The sequence below is a fragment of the Melozone crissalis genome, unplaced genomic scaffold (assembly GCF_028551555.1).
Source record: "Melozone crissalis strain CALT ecotype California unplaced genomic scaffold, PUWL_Pcris_2 ptg000004l_1, whole genome shotgun sequence".
NCBI lineage: Eukaryota > Metazoa > Chordata > Aves > Passeriformes > Passerellidae > Melozone > Melozone crissalis.
The window spans coordinates 3971811-3993606 of NW_026535782.1; the positions used below are offsets into that span (position 1 = coordinate 3971811).

Sequence of the window (21796 nt, forward strand, 5' to 3'; positions counted from 1 at the left end):
AGCATAGCATCTAAAAAAAATTTGTGTTTATTAAGGAGTAAGCCCCTAATGTTAAATATTTAAGGGGTGTCATGGTATCCAAACTATGTATGAATATTGCCACTGAAAAGTTGAATTGCACATCTTGTGTGGATTGCCAGCGCAGAGCTGGAAAGCAGAAGGATGCCTGACGATCTCCTCGGAGCCCTATTTCCCTCCCTGCTTTGTAATGTAAATGGCTAGTTTGAATCCCAGCACGGATCCGTGCGCTCAGCCCCCGAGCCTCCTCTCGGTTTCCGAGCGGAAGATCACCTGACCGCCGCCCGAAGCTGCCCCTGCCCGGACGGACGGAGCGATCGCGGCTCGGGCAGGGCTGCGGGGCCGGCGGCGGCCGGGGGCGGAGGGAGCGCCGCTGCCTCAGCCCTCGGAGAGGCACAACAAAAGAGCTCAGCTGCGGTTCTTGCGCGGCTGTGCCTGGCTTAAGCAGAAGATTCTAGACATTCGTGCCGAAAAAATCAAAGCGCAGCTGAGACTACGTCTGCCGGGGAGATAATTGCCATCCCCAGAATGGGCTGGATCCAGTACAGGTGGTTTGCCGATCATGCGAAGACAGACGGGCTGAGAGCCATGGAAAGGTGGGATAAGGCGCTGCCTTCTATTTCTTGCCGGTTTTTTTCTTTCTCTCTCTCTGGATTTGTAAAGCGGTGTAGCTGGAACCTGAGTCAGGGTCACTTAAAGAGATTAGCTGGGGTTTAATCCCGCAGAACAGAACGAAAATGGGAGGCACTGCTGTGTTCAGACAGATGTTGAACCCAAACTTGGGCTGAGTTGGACTTGCTGTGAGTGATCCTTGTGTAGCTTTTGACGTTGTCTTTGTTTAGAATAGTTCCTTCACGAAATACGAGGCTTTAGGACGAGCTGCATGCCTCTGTAACAAATTGACTGTTCCAATGCTAGTAGATTTTTGCCAGAGAAGCTGCAAATGAAGGCTTTGGAGGTGAGTTTATGGAAATAGGAAGAGCTGTTGACTTTTAATTCCTTGTGATGCGGGCATGGTTAGAAGTTGAGCTGTGCTTGTTGTTGTACATTGTCTGAATTGTAACAATGGGCAGTTCAAGTAGAGCAAGTTTGAATGGTGTTTCTTCAGCAATGCAAATGCATTTCTCTGGTATGATCTTTGGCTTTTCACAGAAGGCAAGAAATTTCTTCTTTTCTTTGAGGAAAAGCCATCAGATTTTTTTAAAATATCAAAGAACAAGAGCAAATTAGCATTTATATTTGAATGGTTGTTGTTGTTAACACCAGCATGCCTAAACATCTAAAACATATCCCAGCAATTTCTCATTTCTTTTGCTGGGCAGAGGCATTTCTTTTGTTCCTGATTTTTTCCCCTGCCTCTTTAGAACAAAAGGCATTTTATTTTTTTTTTTTTTAATGGCAGCAAGAGAATTACATACAAATTAGCAATTTTATACAGGTTAATGCTCTGCTTCATTCTGAAGTAAACTGCCTTAAGGTATTAGGAGGAGAGGGGGTGGGCAAACCGGGGGAGGCTTGACCGATGCCCAAGAAATACTGAATTCAGATGGATTTAGATCATACAGAGAAGCAGACATTTATCTGTAACTGGATTTCAGCTCCATGTCATGCAAAATCTGCAGACTATAGCAGGAAGACTCTTAGCAACCAATAAATCAGATTTGTAATGGGCCTTTAAAAATGTCTGTGAGGGGTGACTGCTTGGGTCCCCTTTGGCCAAATTAAGATGCAATCTGACAGTACAGTAGCATCTGTGTGCTGACATTTTCTCCTGAACCTAGTGAAAAATGGCTCCAGATCTCTTCTTCAGTCCCCAAAAGACAGTTTCTGAATAGCCATGCATTTTCCCCTTGTATTGTTGTTTGTTATAATCACCATTCTCTCTGGTAATGTCTGACTGGCTTGTTTTGCTTTGCTTTCTCTGACTGTGTGACTGGCTGAGGGGCTGTAGTGGGCAGTGGTTGTTTTACCTGAAACCAGAACCTCGTGCCAATACTACTGCTTACAAAAAAGGAATAATTTTACAAAGTGTGTATTGCAAATGTGTTGTATAAATCCTGCTAATAGAGCAGCTTCTGCCAGTTCTGCTGGAATTAGGTAAGTGGGTTGAAAAACATGTGTCTTAAATGATGTGCCGCCCATGATACAGGTGAAAAAGAAATGCCAGCCTTTGGTGAGTGCAGCTGGCAGGTAAAACTGAAAATCCTAACAAAAGGCACTGGAATAAAGTCCTTAAAGGCCAGAAGGATATGTATGGGTACAAGCATTTGTTTATCCAAGGGAGTTCACGTTCAGATACTACAAGAGCGAGGGGAGAGGAGGAGCAGGGGAGGCACTCCTTTAATTGTACGACAAGCGTGCTGGGTGGAAGGAGCCCCGCGTGGAATGGCCATTCAGTGTGATTCTGCAGCTCTGCTCCAGCCCTCCTGAGCAGCAGCTGCAGCCCAGAGCTGGGAGCAGCCTCTCCCTGTCCATGTGTGGGGTATTGCAGGGCAGAGAGGAAGGGGACCGTGTTTCTCCAGAGGGATCTGTGCCAGGGGATTCATGGGGCAAATGGGAATTTCACTCCAGTGAAAATCACTTCTTTAAATGTTCCCGCAGATAGGGTGGCTCCACAGCACTAAAGTAGGGCAAGTAGGAGGCAGAAGGGTAGCTGTGAGGAGTTGTCAGTAGTATGGATCCTCTCCAGAAAATGTGGCCAGTGTTTTTTGTGACTGCTTAATAGTGCCTACTATTTTTGTTGGTGCTTAGAAAGCATGTTGTGTGCAGTACTTACAAAACCCCCAAATGTTACTTGCCAGACTTATTGCAGTCTTTTGAGATTCATTTTCATAGACCTAAATGCTTCCACTACCGCCAGAAAGGAGCAAAAAGGGAACTTTAACACTGAGTGCAGATCCCATTGCTCCTTCTGTACAGGTAGATAATTTGACAGTAGTAAACACTTGCTTCATGGAAAGTGACACAATTGCACAGTGGGATTGTGAAAAAGAAAAACAAACATCTTGCAAACCATCAGACAAGCAGAAATGTCAATGAGAGGTGTTCAAATAAATAGAGTTAAAAAGCTTTGAGTGACAGAAAGATTCCAGGTGCCTTATTCACACTGGCCATAGTTACAAAGCACTGGAATGCAGCTGCAGATTTGGAAGGTAAATGAAACCTGGCTGATTTTCAGGTGTGTATGTACATAATCAGAATAAAATGGGAGTCCAATACTGAACTGGAACAAATTATATTTCAGAACTTTACACATTAAGAAAAACTGGATTAAAGATCACTACAGGCAGAAAACTTTCCAGAAAGAATTAAATTAGTAAATTTAACCCTAAAGAACATACACATCCAGTTAGGGGCACTGTCTATTATTATGTGGTTATTAACTACAACATTATTTAAAGTGGGACTTAACAGTGAAAATCTGATTTAAGGAATTTAGCATGACTTTTGACTTTCATTGTCATTACAAAATGAAAACTGTCCAGGGACTTTGCTTGGAAATGCACATTTTCTCGTGGTGCAATGCTGACACACTGGACTTCTGTAAAGAGAGAGGGGAAACACAAATAAAATGGTGGCACTAGGAAAATTTCTCACCATCACTTTCTGAAAGCTGTGTAAATACATCCTGAATCCTGAATGGATAAACACATGATAAACATAAAAGTCAGGATTGTCTTCTGGTTGTGATGAAAATAAATAATAACAAGAATTAGATAGATTAGTATATACTAACAGGAAAAAAGACTCAGACCCAGAGTATTGAAATCTGAGAAAATTCTATTTACATTGAAGCAGTCCAAGTAGCAATTGCCAGTGTTCCAGCTGACAGACTCATCAAACAGCCCACCTATTTCCCATTTCAGTAGCAAATGCCTATACAGAAACCATCATGCTCTCACTGCAAAATAAGCTTAAGAACATTAAAGACCAGTATTCCCAGCTGCCCTAATGCAACCAGTTAAAATCAAGTTTGTTGTAAATGATGTCACTATAACAGAGCTGATTGTAGCCCACAGGGCCAGGAAAAGAGTATGGTCAGCATAATTTACCTTTTTTTTTTTTTTTTTTCCCTGTAAGAACATCCCAGCTATTTCTATTCCCATTCCTCTGTCATTGCTTCCTCATGTATAATGTATATAGCATACCTCAGACCCACATGTCTGATAAAAGCACCAGACAAAAGTTTCAGAGAGAATTCTCTGATCACTGTAGCAACTGCTTTCTGACTACATTATGCTGTGGGATGAAGAGGAGGATGGTTCTTCTGGTGACCTTTGGTGTTTGTGTACTGAGCATACCTACGTTTAGACTGCCTACTTTTTGTAGAAAATGAAACATCAATAGTAAAGTTAGCTGAAAACTGTAAACTGAAAGCTGGCTGGGTCTGTTCTTTCTCTAACCTTTGAAGGTTAAGTTGACTTTTCAACTAAATAAAGAAAACTCTCCTGGAAACATGCAAGATGCTTCAAACCTGTCACCCTTCTATTTTTTTTTATATTTCTCCTCTCATACATTTTTTCTGACTCTCCACAAACTTCTTTATTTATGTAAACCTTCTTTGATTTAAGCTCACTTACCATCTATGACTTTTCCCTTCTGCCCCAGAACTCCATGTTCTGGGACAGTGAGAAGCAATTTCTGCTACCAGGTCTGTCTTTAGTCTAGGTGAAATCAGAATTTGGTGCTTGGGAACTGAGTTATAGAGAGGTGCATATCCAGATGCCTGCAGAACATAATACTCTCAATCTCATCAGTCTTCCTATAACAAAAAGGAGATTATTTTTCATCCCAACATCAGCCACATACACCATAAAGGATTTAGCCAATATTGCCATGGTTCAAACTGCTGAAGGGAGCAATGAAAGCTGGTGGCTTTCTTGGGACAATTTTATAATTTGAATCTCTATCCTGAATACCTGTATGATCATAGGAATGGAACTAAAGGAGAGTGGGGTTTACGGCTCTGTTCTGCCTCTGCTGAAATCGGTGCCAAGTTTGACTCTAGAGATGAGATAGAGAACATTTAGGAGAGAAAATCTGATCTTGCAGAGGGGCTCAGGTTAAATACATTTTATCACCTTCCTGGCAAAGAAAACAAGCAAATAGGATTGGCAGTGGGTGATCACGGAACCTCTCAACCCCCTAACTGTTATTCCTTATGAAAATATGAACAACAACAACAACAACAAAAAAAAACTGCCTGGGAAAATTTTTTTAATCTGAAGGTATTAGGAGTTAAGTCTTTACAGCCATGACAATCCCCATTGACAGAATTGCTCATAACCCAGAGGTGATGGAATACAAATGGGCATGGATGTGAGAAGCATTGCAATAGAGAGCACATCACAATAAAAGCTCTCTTTCTCAGTTATCCTTTCCTTTTCAGTCAAATAAATAAATTGCAGTGAAGTACAGTGGGAAGAATTATTGCCACTAGAATGCTTTTCTGATGACAGAGATGATGTAAGCTATAAAAGTCTGTCCTAGATACCAGAAATTAAAGATTTTTGGAAGTTTGTAAAGATTTAGGAACTCTTAGAGTCTGGATTAATTCAAGCAGACTAATTGGATACGGAGAGTGTAACTTCAGACTTGGTCATCTGCTGAGAAACCTGATCTGATGGGAGCACAAAGCCTTGGCACTCCTGTGCTGCTCCTGCTCTCCATCTGTCTCACCTCCCAAGGTAATGGCTTAAACCTGCAGGATTGTTCATGATGTTGGCCAAAGTTATTGGAGTGGCTGTACTCATCTCTGTGATGGCAGAAGCCATGATGATCCAGGAGGTGATAATGTTTGTAATGAAACATTGGTGAGCAGAGCCTCTGCAGGGACAGGACCTTCAGGGCAGAGTTCCCTTTCATTAGAGGATTTTTTACCTTCAGAATTAGCTTATTGGAAGAAATTCTGAAAGGTAACTTGGCATCATCCTGTAATGCTATGCAGTCAGATACAATCCAGCATTTTGTATTTTAACAGTGCACATGACCCAAAGAGGAGTGAGGAACAGTGCCTTTGTCACTAATTAGGGTTCTCTGTCAATGGTTGGGATCAAGTATATCTAAAAGCAAAGCTTGATTATGACACCAGCCACTGTAATGTTCCATAAATTTAGAACATTTGGGGAGAATTGCAGATGGCTGAATAAAGGAGCTTGATCAGATCATAGTTGTTCACTGTTTGATCACACAGCTGACTGGGGTGACTGGAAGCCTGTGTGTCTCTGTCTTCAGAGCTCTGCAGCTCCTCACTGACAGAAGGAGACTGCAGTTTTGGTGTTTCTTGTTCAGGTGATGCAATAGAAAGAGGTTCTGGAAAACACAAGTGAACAGTTTGTGGAAATGTGAGTATTCACTGCACCCCAGGAACCCTTATGGCATGAGTGGTAGGTATCCCTTGGACAGCACTAGGAAGAATTTGCTGCACGAAAGGAAAGGGTAACTCCAAACTTTCCTAGCTTTTGCATGACTGGATTTTAAAACCTGTAAAAACTGAGGGGATAGTATGCTCCCATTCTGTCATTGCAGCCATCAAATGCTGTTGTTGAACCAACTGCAGCGACATAACCATCAAAAAACACCTGCCTGTGCCTATTGGAAAGTCCTTCTGAAAAAGGAGGAGTGTGCCAGTAGGGAGCTCTTTATTGCGTTAGGTTTTTTCCTTCTGCAGATTCAGCAGGTGCTATATATTATCCTTTACAACCTTCAGCCATTTGGAGCTAGGACACTGTAATTATGTTCCCTGTCCATGGAAGTTACTGACTATTACTGTGTGAAATACGAGCTCTGCTCAGAATTCAAAACTAAACTGAGGAAGCATGTTTGCTGCTGTTTTCATACCAACAGAATAATGGCATTTACAGTACTGTTCCTTTACACTGTTAAATGCTCTCTGCCCCTTAAAAGGTGGAACCTGGATAAAATACCTTATTGCTGATATGTAAAGAAGTCAAATTCCCAGTGTTGACAGTTCCCTCCTACAAGCAGTAGTTTACATTTGTGTAGGTAATTTTATAAAAAAATTCATAGGGGTTCACTCCTTTGTAAGTGTGAAAATAAACTGGGAGGGTGAGACAGAGAAAGTACACAGTCATTTTTAAACATTTTTAAAGAAGCAACTTTGTAGGGATAGTCAGGTTCTCAGGGCCCTTCCCAAGTCTTGAATATATTGCTCTTGGATTTGTATGTGGCTCTTTGTAAGTACCTGCACCTGACTCCCCCAATGACTCAATAGCACAGGAGAAAACAAAGTTGGGTTTTCTATCTCCTGCTGCTCCTACTTCTGCAACCTCATCCACATGAGGATTGCCTTCTGTGAGGTTTCATTACTTTCTCACTAAAAAAAAGCAGCCTGTTTTTATCTTGCCTGAAGTTATTCAGAGGAAGTGAGATATGGGGGGTGCCTTGCACACTATTCCATTAGGATAAATAATGTATGCTGTCTATTGTGTTTCAAAGAATGTTTCAAAGAAAACTCTCCATGGCATAGTTATGATAACAAGCAGGAAAGAAATAAAAGAAGAGAGAGCACAAGAAAATATAGGTGCTTTGGTATTATCTGCTAGTTCAGCATTACAATGTTTGATATTAGTGTGTTTCTTTTGCCACAGCTCTTGGCAATAGCCACAGCAGGCCATGGAAAAAGATGTGTAGCCCTAGGAGAAACAAGGAGAAAGTTTTGTTGCTCTGTATTGCCAAGAGATAAGGTGCAGACTGTTCTTGGCAGAGGCACACTGTACTGTGACCAGCTCTTGAATATTTTCTTGTCTTGCTCATTTCTTCTTCCCACTTTCATTTTAATACCAAAGTCCCACATGCCCCTGCAGTCTCTCAGGGAAATGACCATGGCTTTTGAGAAGCATTGATCTTCTCAATTTCAGGTTCTTGGCCCACATCAGGTATGGTAGCTCCTGAAGGTAGAGAACACACTCTTACCTCCTACCAAGCACTTTTTTAATTGTATTCTGTGTTTTTCAATCACTTCTGTATATAAAGCTTAGTGTATATGAATCATCCACTCTAATAAGAATAAGTGATAGACAGTCCAGATTCCACCTCAACAGCAAATACAACAATTACTGGCAAAGTATCTTAAATTTTTGACATGGAACTTATTTCCCCAGCTGGAGTAACAGCAGGGTATTTGGCCCAGCATCCTGCTTTTCACACTGGGAAAGAATTCCAGCACCAGGCCATGTGGGGTAATACTTTTCTTTTATGCCTCCCAGTTTCCAGTTTAACTCACCAGGATACTAGGATTTTTTCCAAATGATATGACATTCTTGTTCTAAAGCACAAATTGATATTTATGTGGTCACACAATGCAGAAGAAATGTCATTTCCAGTGTTGGTCCCATGGATACATGCTCAGTGGTGTGTATGTAACCAGACCTTTACACCTCAGTACAGGGTGACCCAGTCATGGAGGAAAATTGGTTTGTTATGCCTTCACTGAGCTTACTGCTGCCTTGGTGATGAGCCTTATATCTTCAAGTACATCAGACCTTCCTGCCATTATTAGAAATACTTTAAAACTTGAAAAGTCAAAAGCCTTGAGTTTTGGCTAAGTCAGCATGTAAATCTGAAAATGTGTTTCATTTATGATAAAGGCATTTCTGTGCATATGAGTCATGCCTGGCAAAGGCAAAGCACAGTAATCCAAAAAGGGGAAAAAAAGAGAAAATAAAAGGAATCAGAATAAACTCTTTTTTAGGCAATTACTATCAAAAAAATCTAGGAAAGTGTTTGACATAGAATGTGCCTCCTCTTTTGGGATCATAGTATTCTCCATCGAATCACCTCTGGATGGGAATATTTTCCTCCCTATTTTTTTGCAGGTATGCTTTCGAAATGTCAGTTCATCCTATAACTTTGCATATGAATTTGATTTGCCTACTTGTTCATCCTTTTTAGGGTTCTTTGACCTTTCCCCAAAGATGTGAAGGGAGATTGGATTGAAATAGATGTTGATGAACAAACCATTTCTGCCTGAGTGCAGGACAGTTATCTGTGAGAGACAACTGTTTGCCCTTAACATTACTGACCCTCTCTCTGAAAATGGCTATCCTTGAGTCTTGGCGTGAGCATCTTACACTGACAGAGAGAAATGGTCATTGTCAAAGGTTTTGGCCATTGTTACAAAGGTTTGTAACCAGCTATCTCTGCACCAAGGAGTCAGTGGGAGGGAGAGTGTTTAACAAGCTCAGTGAGTGGCACAGAGGAAGAAGGGGCATGCAGAGGAGCTGAGAGGAGAGGGCTTGGAATATAGCTCCAAAAAAGAATGAAATCAAACAATTCATAGAGAAACAGAGAAAGCAACCAAATACGAAATTAAGAGAAATGAGAAAGAAAAAATAAAATGTATGATGGCAGAAACAGGAATTTTTAAGCACATCCTCAAGCTGCCATGGCAAAGAATATAAGCCCAACAACTTTTCCTTCACTTCTCCATGGAAATAAAACAATTATCAGGAAACTATTCTATTTTATTCTTCAGAGAGGTTATTTAAAAGCAGTTCCCCATTCTGGAAAGACTTGACATCAAGAACAGATATTGTCTCTCATAAGTGTTCTTTATGGTTACTGTTTAACTCAGATGCCAGAAAACTGACACACCATGCTACTTGACAGGAATGGATGGTTTTGCCTTATAGAACCTGAGGAGTAAGGAGAAAAATGCCTTTGAAAAGAAAAAGAATTGTGAGCTGGATTGTGTTGAAGGAGAATTAAACCAGTGATAAAGTTTCCTTCACTAGGTGGTAAGGTTTTCAGGTCAGTGGAGACCTTCACTTCCACCCCAGGCTCTTCTCCTTGCTCCTGATCCTCATGCCATTTTTCTGTTGCTCTAAAACATCTATATCCCACCATCACAAATCCCTCCCTCCAGAAGCACCCAGTGTTTGGTGTGTCGTACCAGGCTTCTCTCCATCACCGCAGTTTGGGGCGGGGTTCATGTCAGGGCTTTCACCAGGGCAAAAAGTCTTGTGCAGGTTTTCAGTATCCTGGTGAAGCACAGACTGTTGAGGAAGAAGAAGGTGGAAGGGTGAAGATGAAGAAACCCAGTCATTGTGGCCTCTACACAGCATCCTTACCCATGACAAAAGGCAGAGGGGAAGCACTGTGAGAGAAACAGCCCAAAATCCTCGGTGCTTTGTGGTGTAATGTTATATGAGAGCATGAGAAAATTGTGATTTCTGGCAGAAAGTCAGCTTCTATCACTTTCACACTCAGGTTCCTTGAAGCTCAGCCTGAATGAAATCTGGTTAAATAGAAGTCTAAAACATGTGCTTTATCTTAAAGTCTTTGAAGAAGTGTCTTTAGTCCTGAAACATATTGCAGCTTTATTACAAGCCATACTCTGATCTGAGGCACTGTGGTGTAAATCTGCAATTACTTGCTCAAAATCAGTGGTATTTTCCTAGTAGTGCAAGAGAGGAAGTTCACCTCTTCCTCCCAAGCAGGGGGATGAATTCCTTCTAAATAGTTGGCACAATAAATTTCTCCTGATACAGTGCTGGCACTTACTTTGATCTGGAGGATTAGAATTAAGTATCACCTTCATTTTACAATTATACTAAATTAAGTTAAATCATTATGTTTTAAACCTTCTGTTACACTGTAGAAAACTTACTTCAGCTAAAACTCCTACTTCTTATTTAACTTTAAATTCTATGCTCAGGAGTGTTTCCCAAAACACATAATAAAAACATGGAGAGCTAGTTGTCTCTGAAAGGTTGCTATCAGTATTTTTGTTTTCACAGTTACAGATGCATTAAATTTCAGGGTGGTTCAAGGTTTGTCTGTTTGTAATAATGACAAAAGTGCTGGGTTTTTCAGAGAAGAGGTGTAGATGGTGGTTAATGAGGAGTCAGTGTTGCAATTTATATTAAAGTGGCAAGAGGCAAAGACTGAATGTGCACAAGAGAGGTGAATAATTTCATGTGCTTCGACACTGTATTCTGCATTCCAGGTGGTAGTGTCAAACTGAGAGGATATTCCAGGAAATAATCAAAAGTTCTTTTCGAGGACCATTAGTCTTAATCCTCTCATCTTTGTTTTTTTTTTTTTTACATTATTATCGTGCTCTATTTTAGTCCTCTTTACTAGTCCTTCACAAATAATTCCTTTTTCTCCTCATTAAGATGACTATTAACGTATTAGTGATTGCCTCTGATGCAGTAGGTACTACAAATCTTGATCAGTATCATTTGTAGACATTTGTAAACAGAAATTCAGTGTCCACCTTAAAGGGGTTGTGAACATGTACTTCTACATTTGACATGTTCTGGATCTGTACTGCTGTATTCTACTGTTCCAGGATTTCAGAATTCTTAACATAAAAGCATATTTTACAAAGGTTATTTTTTAGAAGTGTAAACCATGCAGTATTAGAGCATTTCAAAGAACTTATTCATCTATCCATCCATAATAGAGAGACACTACAAGGCTCATACACAAGTTTATAGTTTTACACTGATTTTTTTGCATAGGAAGGACGAAACCTGAAGCCTTTCTACATACAAATTAAATTATTTTAAAATTTCCTGGTAATGAGAGGCAAAATAGTGACCATGTATTGAAATTAGTGGAGTTAGAACACTGTATCAGAGATTGCATATTTTCTTTTAAATTAAAATACCTGTACCATTTTTTTCAAAAGTGTATAACTGGAAGAGACCTCTGAGCCATTGAGTTCAGTCCCCCTATAATCAGGGGCAGCTGTATCATAAAATCTCCTGGGTAAGCAAATCAGATTTTCTGTATTCAATGTGTGGAGCACCAACTACACTCTCATCAGTTATCAGTGTTGTTCATTGATTTCAGTGCTGTGCTCTATTCACCAATTAACTGGGCATATCACCTTCACTGACCCAAACACAGACATTTTGCAGAATAATCTCTCGTCCAGCAGCCAGATTTGCTGCTTTATACCCTTCCACCTGTCTAGCTGCATTGTGATCATACTTTTTTCTACTGAATTCCTTTTTATTTGTTATTTGAAATTCATAGCCATTAAATTAAGTAATGGGTGATTTTTAGATGTGTCAGTCCATAGAGGGCAGAATAATTTCTAATTTATGCTTTAAAAATAAATTTGTTTAAAAATTCTGTTCACAATAGAGATTGGTTTAACTTTTGTTGCCACAGTGCACATCCAGTTTGTGTCAAACAAATCTAATAACACAAATCTAGTAACACAAATAAGCTTTGTCCTTGGTCCTTGAATCAAGGCATGTGCTGCACAAAAGAGGAGATCATTAAGCTGTTAAAAATGTGTGATGCTGAGACTTCCATTATGCCAAATCTTCTGGGCTCCTGGTTCTGTCTGTGGTAATGATGGATCAGTGAAACAACCTTCATGTATAAACATGATTGCTGTAGTTGTTGCGCTCTCAGTTCTGGATGTCTGACATTTCACTAGCTGTAGCTCCTTTAATTTTTGCTGTGTTCTTATTAAATCTCACATGATTTTAACTCTAAAGGAGAAATCACATCACATTTATTTATTTTATTTTTTCTGCTTCAACATTTCAACATTATCTTAAATTATTCTTCCTGTGACCTTGCTTGGTCCAGGCTTTCAGTAAAGGACTTGCTTAAAAAATTAATACAGGCCATTTCTTATACACTGTTGTGTTGTAGGGATCTTAAGAAATCTGTAGTTGACAATTAAAATCAATATTCCATATGAGTAGTAAAATAAACTTTTGAGTATTGAGAAACAGCAATGAAAAAACAGTTTTTTCTATAGAGCACCCAACTACATTAATAGTCTTCCTTTGATCTCCTCCTGGAGCTGACAAGATAGGAAGCAAATTGGTAATTTTCAGGGTTTATTTCTTCTAATAAAAAAAAAAAGGAAAATAAAAAAGAGAGAGATAATTGCAAAAGCATGTTTTACATCAATATGGGACTTGCCTAGCTAGAGATCCAGACAGGCAGAAAACAAAATCTGGGTTTCTAAACAGCAGTAAACGTACTGTGCTAGCACAATCCTGTGGTAAAAAAATAGTATTTCCTGCTCCTAAAATATCAGTTTGTGACATAAATCCTATTACATAAACAAACTATTCTGTGTAGGTAAGGTAGCTTTTGTTCCTTGAATATTTTTCTAGCTCTTTAGTGTTACTTTGGCCATGATGAGCTGCTGTGGCTCTGGGCTGTTACATTTCCAGACCCTTCTGTCAAGGAGGATTCAAACCACTTGTCGGTTTGCAGGCAGCATCTCCTGCAGAGAAATTAGAGCCTGAGCCCTGTGGTGAAGTGGTAACTTTGAGCTGTACTCACAAGTGTCTCTCAGCCCTGAGATGTCACTTGAGAAAAAGCCACGTTCCAGAATGCTTTGAGATTCTGCTTTTGAAGTGACAGGAGGAGGCTGACAGATGGGAGAGCAGGCTGAAGTCAGGTACAGCAGAGGTAAGAAATGGCCACAAATGGATGGCTGGGTGCTCTAGCCTTTCATGGCAGAGGTGAATGACAGAATTTATACATAAAAGCAGATGACAAACTTTTGTTGGCCACAGCACTTAAGACAATCAAAGTGAAAATTCATTTGTTTCCCATTTGGTGGATGAAGATACACAGCTTCCTGAAACACCTTTTTTTTTCCCTCTGAGAAATGTTGTATGACCTGTAAAGAGATGACTGACAAATAGAAGAACAGAAGTACCACCATGACCAGTGAATTCTTCATGAGAAATACATTTTCATATAAAAATTTCAGAGCAGAGCATAGCTTGATAGGCCCTGGAAAGCTGCTATTTTGGTAAATACACACAAAACATTACTGGGAGATTTCTGTAGCTGACATTAGAAATGGAAATTATAAAAATAAGTTTAAAAACTCTACACACATGTAACATGAAGTAGGAGGAGTGTGTGCCATGCTTTTTTGTCCCTTGTAGCTTACTGACCAATGCTGATGTCCCAGGGGGTGAACGTGTTGTAGGTTCTGCCAAGTGATGCCAAACCAGTACAGCTGGAAATAAATGTGATGAAATGACAAGAAACCAAAACATAACAACCCATTGTACACCCACATTTATGAGTGCTGATTCAAAACTAACAGAAATCAGAAATCAAAGAGGCATAAAATCACTCCAAGAAAAGTGTTAGGACCTGTGAAACAGCTTGTGGTAAATGGAGAAATAATAAAGAAAAATTTTGTGGATTTGTTTAGAAAATAATAAAGGGATTGACATAGTAGGAAGCTGTGTAATTGCTAAGAGAAGGATATTATTATTTTTTCACAGTAACCTGATGATGGGTTGGTACAGAAACCAAATCTGAAAAGGAAATATTGTGAGAACAAAATCTGTAAATGTTGTTAAGCCACTGGAGGAATGAGTAGAAATTCCTCCTGCTGTTGACATGCATTTCTAAACAGGCTGAAATCAGGAAAAACCTCTAAAGATTAACTCAGTAATTTGGAAATTACAAGGAAAGGATTCAGTGGCCAGCACTTTACACTGTGCTATCTCTATGTGATTGCAAAGCCCTTACTGGGGCAGTATATTTTTGTATATGACTGTGTGAACCGAAACACAACTCAGTCCAAAACGAGAGTGGGAAGAAACAGGCGGCACTGGGATGGCTCAGCTCGTTGTTATTGCTGTTTTACACAGGGATTCTGATCTCATTAAGATTCATACAGTTAATGAAAAAAATAGGCATACTTGGGAGTTTGAGAAAGACACTTTTACTTTAAACATAATCTACATTATATAAAGCTTCCTGTGTTTACACTGTGAAAGTGCTGACACAAGCTGAGAGTCACTCATAAAGCAAGTTTATTTTTCAAATACATTGAGTACAGAATGCACAAAAAAGCTTACAAAAGATGGAAGCATATCTCAGAAAGACAGAAAAAGATTCAAAATACATTTTATTAGCCTAGAAAAAATGCTGGTTTTTCATATAAACCTTTTCTTTGTTTTCCTTAAAGACTTAACCATAGTCTGTGACAGAAATGTTATGACTCTAGAGATACATTGTTTTCAGATGCATTGTGAAACATCCAATATTCCTTCTTGAACCTTTCATATAACCTTAGCTAGAGGTTTTACTTAAGGCTAAAGCCTCTCATGAAGAATTAAGGCTGTCCCAGCTTTTCCCATTTCATTTCTTCAACCATGCAGTAGAAGAAATGAAAGTACTAATCCTGCTCAGCATGGCTTTTAGTTCCAGGGAGAGCAGGAGTTCACAGAGCAGTTGGACTGTGGGATTGCATCACCCTGGAAGCCACATCCCCATTGCCATGGCAATGACATGCAACAGCTTCTGGGAGCTGAACCTCCTCCCCTGAACAGCAGCTCCCAATAGGTGGCAATTGAGCACTGCATCCAATTTTGGAGTTTTTATAAACCACTTTTGGTAGAGATGGGGTGTGGATTCTGTGTGTGTGTGTGTGTCCTGCGTAGTTATATCGGTAAAAATCTCACTTAGCACGTCTTCACATAGACTCTGTATAGCAATAAAAATCACCAACTTGCCATACAAATGGTTATGCTCCCCTAAGTGTATTCTCCTGAATCTGGGAATTATTATTATTATTATTATTTATCTCAAATACACCGATACAAACACAGATATTAATGCTTGTGGCAAAGTTGGGTACTTGAGACCAGTCCTTTCTTGTGTCCTTGACAGATGTGAATTGGCTGAGCTCTGCTGGGCAGAATAAGCTGTGACTTGGCTTCCTGGAAGAAAAGACAGCACTGGGATTCCAATGAGTTGTGGATTTCTTTTTAACAGTGGTCTAGTCTATATTCATACCTAAGTCCCTAATGCTTTTGATCTCTTGACAGTGAAATACAGAGCTTGATAACCATGCCATCCTTCTATGCAACATGCTTAAAATTAGAGATGTGATTATGCATTATGCATTTTTCCAAAGTGACCTGGTATTCCTTATCAATAAAAATGAATATATAATCTTATAAGTAATATTCAATGCCTACCTTACATAAATACTGATAAACTCACTTTTAAGGGCTTGTTGCTGAATATTCTTTGGACATCTTATTTTTGTTTATATCTTCCCTGAGAATGTTGGCACTTCTGTCAGGTGCATAACAAGTTCCATATATATCCACCTCTGGGTGTGCAGGTTACTTACAACAAAATTGCTCTCAGATTTCACATATGCTAGCTTCTTGTGCGTTGGAAGGTATTGGAAAATGTGTAAGATGGAAGAAAAGGATTACACTTCTCAAATACACTCATCTTACGAGCCTTGCTTTCCATTGATTTTTCCTCAGGATCTCTTTGACTCATGCTAACTTGATGACAGAAATCCTTGCTCTATAGGGAAGAAAACACTTCAGCTGTGTAGCTTTAAAACTGATGAAAGGTTTGTTTAAACACTGGGGGAATAATCAAGTCACCTTAAAATCATCTCTGTACCTGAGATGAGCATGGTGTTGTCTCAGTTTGGGAAAATGAATGGTGCTGATGTGTCTAGTACTTTTTTTATAACTGCAGAGACTGCGTGTTTAAAAAGCAGCACATCAAAGTGATTTAATGCATTAATTGGATAAAAGGAAAAACAAGTAAGTCTCTAAATGAAGGAGACCTAATAAAGCTGGCAGATCTTTTGCAAATAGAGAAGTATTTTCTTTGTATAATGCAGAATTCTTCTGAAAGCGAGTTTTTTCTTTGATTTAGCCTTGATTAAGTGTTTCAGGGGTAAAAAATCCAATTATGCCTAAACCCAATGTGTTGAAAATACTCAGAAGAGAACTTAAAGCTAATTGATGTATCTGAATTCATATTCAAAGTGAGGAATTACCTAACATATGTCTGTAAAGTGTTGCACCAAGGTGTTCATTTCCTTGCAGCATCTTTCTTCTTTCAAGATACTGCCCTCAAAAATTTAAATCAAAACAAGCAAATCCAATATCACAAATGCACTGATTGCTTTTCAAACTGTCTGAAGAGTTCGAACCACATGCTGAATTAGTGGATCAGAATTCTCTAGAACACCTTCCTTGACTCCAATTAATTTGTTTTCTGACCTTGGGGAAAATCATTGGACATTCCTTTTTGTCTGTATACCAGTAATATAAGGAAAATTATGTTTATGAAGTGATATTTACAGGGCTTTTTCAAAAAAAATCTATTTAAAGTGAAAGATAAACATGTGAAGTCCTACTGTTAATAACTTTCAAATCTCTTTAAACCCAAAAATCTCCAATTTGATGTTACTTTTTTTCGTTTCTTACTTTATGCTCCATTACTGTGTGATTATTGGGGTGTTGGTAATGTAGCTGCACCTTATCAAGGGCAAAGGTGTAATGTTATGTTTCAGTGGCCTAAGAATATAGACACCAACAAAAAAAAGCAGTGAGAGAGGAGTAAGTTTCTGATTTCTCACTTTAAGGAAAGAGTATACTCTGGGCCTCTTATATGAGAGAAGTGTTATTTTTCCTTATCAACTGAAAGATGAACTTTTCTCAAAACTGAGAAGGTTTAGGACTACACTAGATAAGCTGGCATATTTTATTGGCAGGACTCATTTGCTTTCTTCATGCTGTGCAAGCTGACATGAATAGGTTGTAAAAAGAGGTGATAATACAATGAGAGATAGTTACAAAGAAAATTGGAGGAAATGTAACCAGTTCATTTTCCTCTAAAATGTAATTTAGTTTTTCCAAACAGCAATAAAACATAGGCGTTTAGGACAGTAAGTGGAGGTATGTGTATGTCCCAGATGGACTTCTAACTGAAGTAACATCATAATGATATTGGTATCTGCTAAAAAAAAATCAGCAAAGATCATTTATATGTCACATTAAAGTAGCTGGAAAATTGTATTTCCTTCCTGTTCTTAAATTTGTACGTATGGTCAAATTTCAACAGCAAGAGAGACACTGAGGTACCTCTTTATGGAACTAATTGTGCCTAGCAAGATTTGCCATGGCTGCAGTGTGGAATGAGTCCAGAAAAGTTTTTAGGGCTGGTCCCGAGGTGGTCTTGTGGAACAGCACTGGCTGGTACCTGTGCTGATAGCTGGATACATCTGCAGGGACTCCTGGGACTGGGAGTGGTGTAGCTTTGGAGCAGGATCCAGAGCAGGGTCCCGTGGGGCTCCTTACAGCAGGACAGGGGATGGGACCTGTGGTGTTTGTGAGGATCCCCAGGATGAGGTGAGAGATGAGAATCTGACTCCAAGTTCTCAGAAGGCTAATATGATATGATATGATATGATATGGTATGATATGATATGATATGATGCTGTACTAAAACTATACTAAAGAAAGAGAAAGGATACATCAGAAGGCTTAGCGGGAATGATAATGAAAGCTTGTGACTGACGCCTCAGAGTCTGACACAGCTGATGGTGATTGGTCATTAATTAAAAACAATTCACATAGAACCAATCAATGCACCTGTTGGTAAACAATGCCCAAGCCACGTTACAAAGCAGCAAACACAGGAGCAGCAATCAGATAATTATTGTTTTCATTCCTCTCTGAGGCTTCTCAGCTTCCCAGGAGAAAATCCTGGACAAAGAAGATTTTTCAGAAAATATCATGGTGACAGGAACCAATGGTGGTGTCCACTCCCAGGCATGTCAGGCTCAGTGCTGCACTGGGGATGGCTGGGGTGTGCTCCTGTGCCTGAGCTGGGAAAGGAAAGCTGCTGTGAAAGCCACTCTGGATGGTTTTGCCACTCCCAGCCTCAGGGACAGCATATATCCTGCAGACACAAATGGCCATCATTGCACTGTATTTTTACAGTGGTCATGTAAACACAGGTACTTCAAAGGCATTGTATGAAGGATATAGCAACAGCTCTGGGCATCTTTCCTTTGATGTTCTGAGTTGTGGATGAAGCCTGCTATACTAAAAGAATTTTTCTGTTTCGCTCTCAGTTTGGCCCCAAAAACCTGAAAGTATGCTATTTTTTGACTTGTTGTTGTTATGAGTTTTTACAAAAAGCCATAAAGTGGATAAGTTTAAGAATATTTTGAGCAGTTATTTCTAGTGTGCTTAATTAGAACTGAGTTAAGTGAGGACAAACCCAAACTTGGGAGTGACTGTTCTATTTAACCACACATCACTGGTCCATGAATCTTTTTTCTATTAACATGATTGCTTCTTTCCATTTTCAGGTCATATTGCATGGGTGTCTGATATGAAAAATATTCTCTAATGCTTACTGTGCTTATCTTGGGGCATACATGTGTTTAGGCAAAACATAGCAACTAGCTATTTAACTCATTGCATTTCATTCTCATGAATATACAACCTCAATGTCTCAGATAAGGGTCAAATAAACAAATAATAATTAAATCTATTTTGTATTATTAGCTTTGTTTCCTTTGTTATTAACTTCAGCCATTCAGCTTTTGTTTTTGGACGATGTGAGTGAACTTTTCAGCTGTTAGAGGCCCTTTTATCAGCTTTGCCAGTAATGTGCATGTTTCTCAAAGGAAATGCACTTTTGTCCATCTTGCTTCAGAGAATAAAAGGGAAGTTTAGAAACTGTGAAATGTATTATACAGAATGACTGTTAATTCCCTATCTGATATAGCTGGATTTAGTCAACAGAAATGCTGTGTGGCTGATAGGAGTTTTTGAACTATGGAGACTGTGATTAAAAGTAATTAAATATTGAAATGTTTAAAAGATAACCATGAACCCTGACTCAACAGAAGTATATTTAAATATTTTTCCTAGATGAGGTGCATATTTTCTTAGTACCTGATGATTTTACTGATTTCAAGTCCTGTACCAGTATTAAAATGACATCAGACAGCTCAGTTATGGATCAGGTTATGTCATTGTTAAGTGTAGCAATCTGTCTGTATAAACTGTATGAAAATGTGTTTCAGGTGCATTAAAGGAACAGCACTTCATGAGTTAGAGCATCCCTCCAGGAAGGTCTTTGCCAATGCATTGTACAAGGGTGAATTGGCAAACTGTTGTAATCTCTGGTAGTTTTTGCTTCATCTCAGCAGGCAAATGAGTTCATTGTATACTTTGGAAAACAGTTCACAACTCAGAACATATAATTCTTTCCCCCAGAAATCAGTAGTAAAACTTCAGATGATTTCTGCAAGAGTTGGGACTGACATACTGCTACACATATGAAACAGGACCAGCAGAAGCTGCAACATCAGTTAATTTCAGGAATATCCAGAAGTTTTATCATATTAATAGAAAAAAAAACTTTGCCTACATTTACTTTACCTCACATTTCTTGTCCAGCAGGAGTTGCACTGACTTTTCCTCTTAGAAAACAGGCATGTTTTAGCCTTTGTGTCATCTACATGTTTGTGTTCAGCTTTGTGTGTGGGGATAAACAGATCCATGCAAGCAGGCAGGTCAGGGACGCTGCTCATGGCTGCACTGTGGTCACAGGTTCTCTCCTCACCAATAAACATGCACTCCTTTTCTTTTTTAGTTTTTCTACAGCTCAAGAACTGCTGTAGAGAACAGAAACCAGAAAGAATACTGTCTGCTCCCACTGATTTTCAGTCTGCTGCTAATTGAGACATAGCACTGACTCTGTGATGCTGCTGTATGTGACAACTCACACCCATTTACTGTCTATTAGTGTTATTCTGGCCTTAGAAACTAAATCTGGCATCGCATTTTACAGCTTGGGGAAAGATCCTGTGAGGAACAAAGCACGAAGATGCAGTCAGAATTGTCTAGTCACTAATAGCAGTCATCACCTCAGTTCAAAAAAGTACCTTGATTAGTGTTTGACAGAAGTCTATTTGTTAAAAGGAGGAAAAGGTTTGTTTTAAAAGAGAATGTCTTGGTAAGATGCCTATTAAAATAACAATTGCAGCCTATAGAAATGGCAGTTTTAGAGGAATCTTGGAAATGTTCTGCTTGTCTTCTTCCCACCCAGTGCAAAAAGCTTGTGTAGATGTGATGTCCTGTCCCGAGTTCATTAAAGGGACTTTTGCCAGGCTGACATACCAGGAATCTGAACATCTAAAAACACACAAGCCAACCCTACAATTTTTCCCCATATAAAAATATTTCAGTCATAGCAAACATTTCAAAGAGCAGGCATTTTAAAATTGCAGCAAGCAGGAGATCACTTGAAGCATTGTTCATGACCCAGAGTGTCCCTTCTTTTCTAAGGATGCTGCTTGAAATTAGCTGGTAATTTAGAAAATATCTGTAGTGCAGAGATAAATCATTGTATCCTTTCAGTGTTGCCACAAACAAAACATGCACAAAAATGCCTTCTTGGACTGTGCTGCCATGTGAAACCTGCCCTTGCTGTCTCCTCACTGTCCTGACATGAACTCTTGCTGCACTACACAGGGTTGCAATGGAGATAAGCAGGTGCTCAGCCTTCCCTTTCTTAATGTTTCCCAAACCTCCCAGGCTCACTTTTGAGTCTCTAGTTGTTTATTCCTATATTCTGGTATGGAAATGTCCTTCAACTTAATAAATTGTAAATAATTTTTGATGCAACTCTGTCCTTTCAGCATTTCTGTATGACTTCCATAAGAAATTTCCATCCTTCAGGCAGCTGTCTGCAAGGCAGCTGTGATCCACTGTGCTGGTCTGCTCTTGGTGATTAGGGAACTTCTCCCCTCTCTGTAAAGTCTGCCAACTCAGATAGTCCCACACTCAGGGATCCACATGAGGCCCTGTCCCAGTTTGCTGCTATCTGAAATTAATATTTAAGCCTGACAACATATTCAAGGACCTGTGGTGTAGGATTAGGAAGATTCAGCCTTCAGAGCCAAACCCAAAACTTCCCCAGCATTTTCTCTCCAAAGTTAGCTGGGAAAAAAAAAAAAAAC

The 21796-nt window shown here is 39.4% G+C and overlaps 1 protein-coding gene across 12 annotated transcripts in view; it reads left to right on the forward strand.

The window, feature by feature from the left end:
- The window catches only part of MAGI2 (membrane associated guanylate kinase, WW and PDZ domain containing 2), a 702246-nt gene that overhangs the window by 314671 nt on the left and 365779 nt on the right, over positions 1–21796 (forward strand). Inside the window, exon 1 of one of the 12 annotated variants that reach the window (XM_054273650.1) lies at positions 394–614. The exons of the other annotated variants lie outside the window; for them this stretch is intronic. The gene's annotated coding sequence lies outside the window, so the exon portion shown is untranslated. Of the gene's footprint in view, positions 1–393; positions 615–21796 lie in introns of those variants that run through there. 12 annotated transcript variants of the gene reach the window in all.